Below are 12130 nucleotides of genomic sequence, written 5' to 3'. Positions count from 1 at the left end.
AGAAGGTGCCATAGGGTGGTGAGAAGAAGGTGTATTCTTTTACTTTAGGATAGTATTTTCTGCATATATCTATTAATTCTAGTTGGTTCAAAGTCTCTGTTAGTTATTCAGTGTCCTTGTTTAGTTTCTGTTTCCATGATCTGTCCATTGGTGAGAGTGGGGTATTAAAGTCTCCCACTATTATTGTGTGGGGTGAAATGTATTTTTTGAGTTTTAGTAGGGTTTGTTTTATGAATGTGGGTGTTTTTTTTATTTGGAGCATATATGTTAAGAATTGAGAATTCCTCCTGACAGATTTCCCCGGTAATGTGTAAATGTGTCCTTCCTTATCTTTTTTGATAACTTTTGGTTGGAAATTTACTTTATTCGATTTTAGAATAGCCACTCCAGCTTCCTGCTTGGAGCTGTTTGCTTGGAAGTTTTTTTCCCACTCTTTTACTCTAAGATAGTGTCTGTCTCTGTCTTTGAGGTGAGTTTCCTGTATGCAGCAAAAGGCTGGATTTTGTTTATGTATCCAGTCTGATAGTCTATGTCTCTTTATTGGGGAGTTGAGACCATTTATGTTAATAGATATCAAGTTATAGTTGTTTCTGTTTCCTGCCATTATTGCTTTTTTGGGTTGAGTTGTGTCTGTGTTTTTTTCTTCTTTTTTCTCTCAGTTCCTCAACTGAGAACATTTTGTTTAGCTCTGTACCCCATTTTTTAATAGGGTTATTTGATTCTCTGGTGTCTAACTTTTTGAGTTCCTTGTATACCTTGGATACTTAAACTACACATAGACACAACAAAAAGGAAAACTTCAGATAAAGGTTTTCTCATGAATATTGATACAAATGTGCTCAAAATAAAATTTTCTCAAGCTTAATTGAAGCACACATCAAAATGTTCATCATTGGACACAGAACAAGCCTCAATTGATATAAGAAGATTGAAATACTCCCATGCATCCTCTCAGATCACCATTGTCTAAGGCTGGTCTTTAATAACAACAAAGACAACTAAAAGCCCACATACACATGGAAACTAAAGAATGATCTGTTAATCTATAGCATGGTCAAAGGAGAAATAAAGAAAGGAATTAAGGATTTTCTAGAATTCAATGAAAACAAAAACACAACATACACAAACCTATGGGATAAAATGAAGCAGTACTGAGAGGAAAACTCATAGCCCTGAGTGCTTCCAAAAAGAAATTGGAGAGACCATATATCAGCAACTTGACAGCACAGCTAAAATTCTAGAACAAAACAAAGCAGATACATCCAAGAGGAGTAGATGGCAAGAAATAATCAAAATTAAGGCTGAAATAGACCAAATAGAAAAGAAAAAAAAAAAAAAAACCATCAAAAGAGTCAACAAAGCCAAGAGCTGGTTCTTTGAGAAAATCAACAAGATTGATAAACCCCTATCCAGACTAACTAGAGGGCAAAGAGATAGTATACAAATTAACAAAATCAGAAAGGAAAGTGGAGACATAACAATTGAAACTGAGGAAATTCAAGAAATCATCAGATCCTACTACAAAAACTTATACTCCACAAAGCTGGAAAATCTCGAGGAAATGGATGAATTCCTACATAGATACAAGATACTAAAGTTAAACCACGAGCAGGTAAAGCATCTAAATAATCCCACAACACCTAAAGAAATAGAAGAATTCTTAAAAATCCTCCCAAACAAAAAAAGCCCAGGTCCAGACGGGTTCAGTGCAGAATTTTATCAGACATTTGTAGCGGACATAGCACCAATAATCTCCAAAGTATTCCACAAAATAAAATCAGATGAAATACTACCTAACTCATTTTTTTTTGAGGCTACAATAATTCTTGTTCCTAAACCACACAAAGACCCAACAAGGAAAGAGAACTTCAGTAATCTCATTTATGAATATTGATGCAAAAATACTCAACAAAATCCTTGCAAACCGAATCCAAGAACACATCAAAATGATCATTCACCATGACCAAGTAGTCTTCATCCCTGGGATGCAGATATGGTTTAATATAAGGAAATACATCAATGTAATCCACCATAAAACAAACTCAAAGATCAAAATCACATGGTCATCTCAAAAGATGCTAAGAAATCATATGACAAAATTCAACACCCCTTCATTTTAAAAGTCCTGGAAAAAACAGGAATCCAAGGTTCATACCTAAACATAATAAAAGCAATATACAGCAAACCAACAGCCAACATCAAACTTAATGGTGGGAAACTTGAAGTAATCCCACTAATATTAGGGACTTGACAAGGCTGCCCAACCTCCCCCTACTTATTCAACATAGTATTGGAAGTCCTGGCTGGAGCAATTAGACAGCAAAAGGAGATCAAGTGGATAAAAATTGGAAAGAATAAAGTAAAAACATCACTCTTTGCATATGATATGATAGTGTACTTAAGTGACCCCACATATTCCACCAGAGAACTCCTACACCTGATAAACAAGTTTAGCAAAGTGGCTGGATACAAAATTAACTCAAACAAATCAATAGCCTTCCTATACTCAAAGGACAAACATGTGGAGAAAGAAATTAGTGAAAAGATACCCTTCACAATAGTCACAAAACTATGAAATACTTGGTGTGACTCTAACTAAGCAAGTGAAGGACCTTTGTGACAAGAACTTCAAACCTCTAAAGAAGGAAATCAAGGAAGATCTCAGAAAATGGAAAGATCTCCCATGCTCATGTATTGGAAGGATCAACATTTTAAAAATGATCATCTTACCAAAAGCAATCTACAGATTCAATGCAATCCCCATCAAATTTCCAGCCCAGTTCTTCATTGAGTTGGAAAGATCAATATGCAATTTTATCTGGAATAACAAAAGACCTAGAATAGCGAAATCCATCCTCAAAAACATGAAAACTTCTGCAGGAATCACTATCAATGACCTCAAGCTATATGAGAAGGCAATTGTGCTGAAAACTGCATGGTACTGCTGCAGAAATAGGCATGTGGATCAATGGAATCAATAGAAGATCCAGATATGAGCCCTCACGTATATGGTCACCTGAGTTTTGACAAAGGAGCTGTAAACATTCAATGGAAAAAGGACAGCCTATTCAACAAATGGTGTTGGTTCAACTAGCACTCAGCATGCAAAAGGATGAAAATAGACCCTTTCTCATCTTCTTGTACAAAGCTCAAGTGTAAGTGGATCAAAGATCTCTCCATTAAACCAGATACACTGAAACCATTAGATGAGAATGTAGTTAAAACATTATAACACATAGGCACAGAAGAAAATTGTCTGAACAAAACACCAATGGCTCAAGCTCTAAGGTCAAAGATTAACAAATGGGACTTATATTAGATTTCAAAGTTTCTGTAAGGCTAAGGACATTGTCAAGGAAAAAAAAAAAAAAACGGCAGCCAACAGAATGGGAAAAGATCTTTACCAACTCCACATCAGATAGAGGCCTAATATCCAAGGTATACAAAGAACTCAAAAACCTAGACACCAGATAATCAAACAACTCTATTAAATATGGGGTATAGAGCTAAACAAAACGTTCTCAATTGAGAAAAATGGAATGGCTGAAAAACATCTAAGGAAGTGCTTGACATCCTAAGCCATCAGAAAAATGCCAATCAAAACAACCCTGAGATTGCACCTCACACCAGTCAGACTGTTCAAGATCAAAAACTCAGACAACAGCAGATGCTGGAGAGGTTGCAAACAAGAGGAACACTTCTCCACTGTTGGTGGGGTTGTAAACTGATACAACCACTCTAGAAATCAGTATGAAGATTCCTCAGAAAATTTGCACACAGTACTACCTGAAGATCCAGCTATTCCACTTCTGGGCATATACCCCAGAGACACTACAATATACAACAAAGATACATGCACAACCATACTTATAGCATCTATATTTACAATAGCCAGAAGATGGAAAGAACCCAAATGTCCTTCAGTAGCTGAATGGATACAAAAATTGTGGTACATGTATACAATGGATTACTACTTAGCCATCAGAGACAATGACGTAACCAAATTGTTAAGAAAATGGTTGCATCTAGAGAATATCATCCTGAGTGAGATAACCCAGTCCCAAAGAACAGACATAATATGCAGTCACTGATAGTGGGATGCTAACCCCCGAGGCTCGGATTGCCCCAGAAACAACTCACAGACTGTGTGAAGTTCAAGAAAAAAAAAAAAAAAAGACTATTCTTGCTTTTGTAGATTGAGTTGTGTCTGTGTCTCTTTCTTCTTTTGGTTTTCTTGCTTAGGATTTCTCTCTTTTTTTAGAACTAGGATTTAGTTCTCTTCATTGTATTGAGTTTTCCACCTACAATTCGTTGTGTTGCTGTGTTTGTGGTCAGATATTTTGTAATTTTAGATTTGTCTTGAAATATCTTCATCTCTCCATCTATGGTGATTGATAGTTTTTCTGTGTATAGCAGCTTGGGCTGTCACTTATGCTCTCTTAGGGTGTGCATGATGTTTGTCCAGGCTCTTCTAGCTTTCATAGTCTCTGTTGAGAAATCGGGTGTGATTCTGATTTGTCTTCCTTTATATGTTACCTGACTTTTCCTCTTACTGCTTTTAGTATTTTTTCTTTGCTTTGGGCACTTGGTGTTCTGACTTATGTGTCGGGAGGAATTTCTTTTCTGGTCCAACCTATTTGGAGTTCTGAAGGCTTCTTTTATGCTCGTGGTCATGTCATTCTTAAGGGTAGGAAAGTTTTCTTCTACGATTTTGTTGAAGATATTTACTGTGCCTCTTAGTTGATATTCTTCTCCCCCTTCTATTTCTATTATCCTTAGGTTTGGTCTTCTCATTGTGTCCTGTATCTCCTGGACATTTTGGGTAAGGAGCTTTTTGTTTTTTGCATTTTCTCTGGCTGTTTTGTTTATGTTTACAATGTTGTCTTCTGCCCCTGATATTCTCTATTCCATCTTTTGTAGTCTTTTGGAAATGCTTGCTTCTGTGACTCCTTATTTCTTTTTTAGGTGTTCTCCCTCTAGGGTTATCTCTTTTAGAGTTTTCTTTATTGTGTCAATTTCTGTTTTAAATTCCTTCTTTCATTCCTTCATCTCTTTGGTTCTGTTTTCCTCTAGTTCTTTGAGTTCTTTGATTGTTTTTCTTATTTTCTCCTTAAAAGCTTCTGATTTCCTTTGCTTCTTCTCCCGTTCTTTTTTAAGGATCTCTATCAGCATCTTGAGGTATGATTTTAGGTGTGTTTCTTCTTTTTCTGGAGTGTTTGGCATTCCAATATTTGCTGTTATGGAAGATCTGGGTACTCGTGTTTCCAGTTTTTCTTGGTTTCCTTGGGATATACTCTTTCGCTTTCCTCTTGCCATCTTGTTGTCAGTGATATGTTCTTGCCTTTCCCTTCTATCTGGTCTATGTCCCTGGATTTCCATTGGTCCAGGTGTCAGATGGGCCGAGCCCTGTTCTACACCACAAATTTGCCATGTAGAAACAGAGGTTCCAATGCTGTGTTCCTGGTCTCTGGATCAGGCAGTGCAGGGGCGTGCTTTCTGTGTGCACTCAGCAGGGTTCTCTCTGCTCCCTGGCTTCCCAGATCCCCTCCTCACCAGTCTTTTCCCACTGACACAATTTTATTTGTATACATTTATGCAAAAATGTTTAAAATTTTTTCCTTTTATCTTTGCTTTTTAAAATAAAGTTTAAAAGTAAAAAACAAAATGTTCATCTATCACACTCAAGTAGCTTTTTTTCAAATGTTGTAGAGATGGTTCAATATGAAGAAATCCATCAACATAATCCACATTATAAAAAAACTCAAAAAAACCCACATGGTCATCTCATTAAGTGCTGAAAAAGCACTTGACAACACTCAACAGGAACTCAAGGCTTATACCCAAACTTAGTAAAAGCAATATACAGCAAACCAGTAACCAACATCAAACCAAATGGTAAGAAACTTGAAGCAATCCCACTACAGTAATGGACTACAGAAGGCTGCTCACTTTTTGCCTACATACTCACTGTAGTACTTATAGTTCTTGCCAGAGCAATTAGACAGCAAAGGATGTCAAAGGGATACAAGTTGTAAAGGAAGATGTCAAAATATCACTATTTGCAGATGTTATGATAGCATACTTAAGTGACTCCCCAACTTTCCACCAGAGAACTCTTAAACTTGATAAACAACTTCAGCCATGTTGCTGGATATAAATTTAATGCAGATAAATCAGTAGCCTTCCTCCACACAAATGATAAACATGCTGAGCAAGAAATTAGGAAAACAGCACCCATCACATTAGTAAAACGCAAAGTAAGACAAAAGTTGGTACCAGGGTTGGAGTATTGCTGTGATAAGCATGGCCATGTTTGTTTGGAGGAATGTAGATTTCAGGACTTTGGAAAGCAGTAGAATGCTTTACATGGGGTTTAATGGGCCATCCTAGGAATATGGAAGACTCTGGTGCTGAGAGTGATTTGAACTATGTAGATCTGGCCCAAGAGATTTTTGTGGAGAAGAATTTTAGCATGTGGCCTATTTTTGTGGTATTTTGGTGAAGTGTTTGGCTGCTTTTTGCCCTTGTTTGAAGAATCTACCTGAGGCTAAGTTTAAGGGATTTATATCATTTGTATTGACAAAGGAAATCTCAAAAAAGCCTGAAAGAGACTGTTCTCTGGTTTAGTATCATAAAGAGCATTCTGATCAAGCATAGTAAAATTAAAAGAAAATTTCAAAATGTATGGTTCAAATAATAATAAAGGAGCACCAGGAAGTGGGATAAAGTTAAATCCTGTGTTCAAGGATACTAAATGGAATTAAGGGAGTGGTGACTTTGATACAAGATTCTACCCAGCTAAACTTATGCTTTTTCAGTTGAAGAAAGGGTAGTTATATCTAAGCATTATTTTGACCTGGTTACTCTTTTCATTTAGACTTTTAATCTTGAATAAAGTACAACTCAGAAATGGAGGGCACAACTATAATCAGATTTTTGAGGCTAGAAGACACAGGCATTTGATCTGAATCTTAAGGAACAGTGGCATAAAAAGCTTAAACCCAGGCCTGGTGGCATGCACCTTTAATCTCAGAAGACAAAGGCAAGCGGATCTATGAGTTCAAGGCCAGCTTGGAACAGATCAAGGTCCAAGTAAAGGTATGGATACTCATGCCTTTTAGTCACAGAACTCAGGAGACAGAAACATTAAGATCTGTGTTCAAGGGCAATCTAGAGAGCAAGTTCCAGGACAGTGAAACTTGGGCAGTGAAGGGGTTGGAAAACAGAAAGCTGGTGATGTAATGGAATGAGAGGGCCATGTTCCAGCTCTTGCAAGCAGCAGAACTTGGCAGTTTCAGCCATGTGGCTCTGGCTTTAGAGAATAGTAATAGGAGAAATTACTAGGACACTTGATGCTGTTTAGGTGGAGCTACAAAATTAGTGGTGATTAAGAAGAGACCAGCAGAGCTTTCTGGGGTTAGTATCCCACTATCAGTGACTGCATATTATGTCTGTTCTTTTGTGACTGGGGTATCTCACTCAGGATGATAGTCTCTAGATGCAACCATTTTCTTAAGAATTTGGTTAAGTCATTGTTTCTGATAGCTGAGTAGTACTCCATTGTGTAAATATACCACAATTTTTTATCCATCCATCTACTGAAGGACATCTGGGTTCTTTCCAGCTTCTGGCTATTATAAATGGAGCTGCGAAGAACGCTGTGGTGCATGTGTCTTTGTTGTATATTGGAGTATCTCTGGGGTATATGCCCAGAAGTGGAATAGCTGGATCTTCAGGTAGTACTATGTCCAATTTTCTGAGGAATCTTCAGACTGATTTCCAGAGTGGTTGTATCAGTTTACAACCCCACAACAGTGGAGAAGTGTTCCTCTTTCTCCCCAACCTCGCCAGCATCTGCTGTCATCTGAGTTTTGGATCTTGGCCAATCTGAATGGTGTGGGGTGAAATCTCAGGGTTGTTTTGATTTGCATTTCCCAACTCTGAATACCCCAGAAACAACTCACAGATTGTGTGAAACTCGAGAAAAAAAAAAAAAAACATTATACTCAATCCTTACACACCAAGAAAACTTTGACTAATTCCGGTTACATCCTGTTTTACATGTACTTTTTGCTCATTGTAACTGTAAGACCTTAATGCACACCCTTAAACCTTTGGAAAAAAAAAGCCAAGCACTGACAAAAATATATTCATATACTTTTATGCAAAAATGCTTAAAATTTGTTCTTTTTATCTTTGTTTTTTAAAATAAAGTTATTCAGAAAAACAAACAAACAAACAAACAAACAAAAAAACAAAAAGAAGAGACCAGAATCATTGAAGTGAAATTTGGAACTGTGTTTTGAGGGCAGAAAGAAGCTGTGTTGCAGAGATAACTAAGATTTTACCTCATGCTAGTAGCTGGATTTGGTAAAGTGTAAGAATCATTAAAATGGTACTGGTTAGAATGTATAAAGGGAAGATGAGTTTTGAAACTGTGAGAGGCCATGGAGGGCCGTTGATGAAAGTGTAGCCACAGCAGATAGACCAGTACTGAAGAGGTCATGGAAAGAAGTGGAGGGTTGGCACCATAGAGGGAGTATGAGAGAGGGTATTGGTGAAGCTGAGTTGTAATGAAGACCCTAGCATATTACAAATGTCAGTACCATGGGATGATCACCAAGAACAGCAGCAAGAATAGAGTGGAGTCAACCAGAGCTTAGAGTGTTATAGGGGGCAGAGCTGAAGATGTGACCCAAGCTGTTTGCCAAAGACCAGGTGATCCTGTGCAGACTCCAGACACTGAAATAAGAATCTGAAAAGTTAAAGTTGCCTTGAAGGCCACAAGATATTAAAGATGCCAGAGCTGTGGGATACCTGCCAAAGAATGTTGCTAACAGGGAGTAGATCCATTTTAGAGAAAGAAGTTTGCTGTATTTGGCAAAATTGAAAGGAGTTGGACAACAGACATGGAGATGCAGAATTTGGAGTTTTCCAGATGCTCCTTTGGTTTTGCTTTTGTTCAGTATTTTCTCACTATGTTATTTTAGAATGCTAATTTATATTCTGTAATGTTGGAAGTATTTGATCTTCTTTTTTTTATTTTGATTTTTTTAAGGGATTACAGTTAAGAGATTGCATGACTCTCAAAGAGACTTTGAAGTTCAGACTTTTAACATTGTTGAGACTGTTATAGACTATGAAACCTCTGAAGTTAGGACTAAATATATTTTGCAATATTCTATGGCTGTGTATGGCCCCCATAGACTCATTTGTGTAAACAAACCTATGGCAACCAGGAAGTAGAATGTGGTGGTGTAGGTTGATGTCAAGGATATGCATGATTGGACAGTGGAGAAGTAGGTGAAGAAAAATCTAGGAAAATGAAAGAGGAAGGAGTAGGTAGAGATTCACAGAAGAAGAAGATGGAAACAGACATGAATGTTTCTCTTGGAGCATCTCTAGATTGATAATGTTGTTATGGTTATTTCTAAGGGTTTTTATGGGTCAATTTATCTTAGCTAGATGGGCAGTTTATATTTTTACCTACTGGTTGTAAGCTTATTTTGTACCTTGTTTGTAGATTGAGAATTTAATATATAGATCCGCTTGATAAGTTAAAAAAAAAGAATTGACAAATGGGACCTCATAAAATTACAAAGCTTCTGTAAGGTAGAACACACTGTCATTAGGACAAAATGATAACCAAAAAAATGGGAAAAGATCTTTACTAATACATACAAAGCCCTCAAGATGCTAGATTCTAGAGATCTAAATAAACCTATTTAAAAATGGGGGAGAGATCTAAACAAAGACTTCTCAACTAAAGAATATTGAATGGCTGAGAAGCACCTAAAAAAATATCCATCATCCTCAGCTATCAGGGAAATGCAAATTAAAACCCTGAGATTAAAGTTCACACCATTCAGACTGGTTAAGTTAAAAACTCACATGACAGCAGATGCTGTTGAAGATGTGGAGAAAGAAGAACACTCCTTCATTGTTGGTTGAATTGCAAGCTGGTACAACCCTTCTGGAAATCAGCCTGGAGGTTCCTCAGAAAATTGGACATAGTACTTCCTTAGTATGCAGCTATACCACTCCTAGATATATATTGAAAAGACACTCCTACATAAAACAAGAACACATGCTCCACTATGTTCATAGCAGCTTTATTTTTAATAGCCAGAATCTTGAAAAACCTCAGATGTTCTTTAGTAGAGGAATGAATAAAGAAAATATGGTATATTATTACAATGGAGTACTTCTCATCTATTAAAAATGACTTCATTAAATTCTTAGGCAAATGGATAAAAGTAGAAAAAATCATACTTAGTGCAGTCCTCCAATCACAAAACTACACACATTGTATGCATTCATTGATAAGTGGATATTAGCTCGAAAGCTTGGTTTAACCAAGATATAATTTACGGACCACATAAAGCTGAAGAAGAAGGAAGAGCAAAGTGCAGATGCTTCAGTCCTTCTAGTAATGGGGAACAACAGTATTCACAGGAGACAATATTTGGAGGATGGCCTGGAGCATAGACTATCTAGGGACTGTCCCACCTGGGGATTCAGTCCATATACATCTGCCAAACCAAGACAATATTGCTGATTCTAAGAAGTGGATGCTGACAGAAGCCTGATGTAGCTGTCTCCTGGGAGAGTATCCTAGATTATGACAAATACAGAGGCAGATGCTCATAGTGTACTATTGAACTGAGAACGAGGTCCACAGTGGAAGAGTTAGATAAATAATTAATTGAAGGAGCTGAAGGGGTTTACAATCCCATCTGAAATACAAAGCGTACACATGGATGGACCTATGGCTCCTGCTGCATATGTAGCAGAGGTCATCCTTCTTGGCAATAATGGGAGGAGAAACCCTTGTTTCTTCTAAGGCTTGATGATCCAGTGTAGGGGAATATCAGGGCAGGGAAGGCAGACTGGCCTGGATGGTTCCTGTAGAAGCAGGGTGAGGGGAATAGAATAGGGGGATTATGTAGGGGAAACTTGGAAAGGGGATAACATTTGAAATGTAGATACAATATATCCAATTAAAAGAGAAAAACAATCCTCAAATCCTTATTTTTTAGTTTACTGAGTGATCTCAATAATGTCATATAACCACTACATCCAAAATGTTGGATAAATTGTGAGGATAACATGGAATCAAGTGAGTGCATGTCCATCATATTTAGAGTGTTTTTACACAGATCTTGATATTGGGCATTCAGTTGTGTTTTTACATCCAACTTTGGTTTTCCAGCACTTGCACTCCCTTCTCCATACTTAAGCCTAGGTCTTTAATTTTTACTTTTGTTTAACTTTCTGCTCTAAATATCAATTATCCACAACATACATGCTTCAAGATGGCATTATATAGGTATTTGTTTATAGAAGCTACTCAGTAGAAGGCATGTTTTCAGCAAAACATAAGTAGACATAGTTTTTATTATTTCAGGGAGAGCTTTGAACTTGCCAGTAGGAAGTCTGTTGAAAATAGGCTAGATTCTCATTTGACAACACCTAGTCTCTTCCTCTGGGGAAGAGCTAAGGAATAAGGAACACTATGAGAAAGTTTCATCACACACAAATCAGTGTCCGGAAGGATCAAAGGAAGACTTTCTATTTGAAATTTCCCAAGAAGAATGTAGAACATACTTCAGGAAAATAATATATTATTTAATATATTAAAGTTTAAAATATAAATGTTAAAACTGTTATATGATATACTAGGTTAATTTTTAACTACATTTCTTTGAGGTTTCATGCCTTAAAGAGTCAGAAAGTGTGGCTTTCCCACGCTACATTAACTTTTTCCCCCTAAACAATAAGGGTTGAGTTATATAGAAATAAGCTTTCTAGGGTTGAGAGAGATAGGTTATCAATTAAAAACATTTGAGGCTCCTGCAGAAGACCTAGGTTTGATTCCCATTCCTCATATCAGACAGGTCACAATCATTGTAACCCCAGTTCCACAACATTGGACAACCTCTTTTTGTCTCTGGAAGGACTTGAATAAACAGGATGTACAGGCATATATCCAGTCACACACACATAACATATACTTTAAAATGTTAAAGTACATACTTTAAAATGTTCACATTGTGTGTGAACTCTGTGTAGGAAATGAAAAACAAAAGCCAGAGAAATTTCTTGAAATTAGAATTCCAGCCACAGATTC

The sequence above is a fragment of the Micromys minutus genome, assembly GCF_963924665.1.
Source record: "Micromys minutus genome assembly, chromosome: 2".
In the NCBI taxonomy this organism is placed as follows: domain Eukaryota; kingdom Metazoa; phylum Chordata; class Mammalia; order Rodentia; family Muridae; genus Micromys; species Micromys minutus.
Note: the sequence above shows the minus strand (reverse complement) of the source record.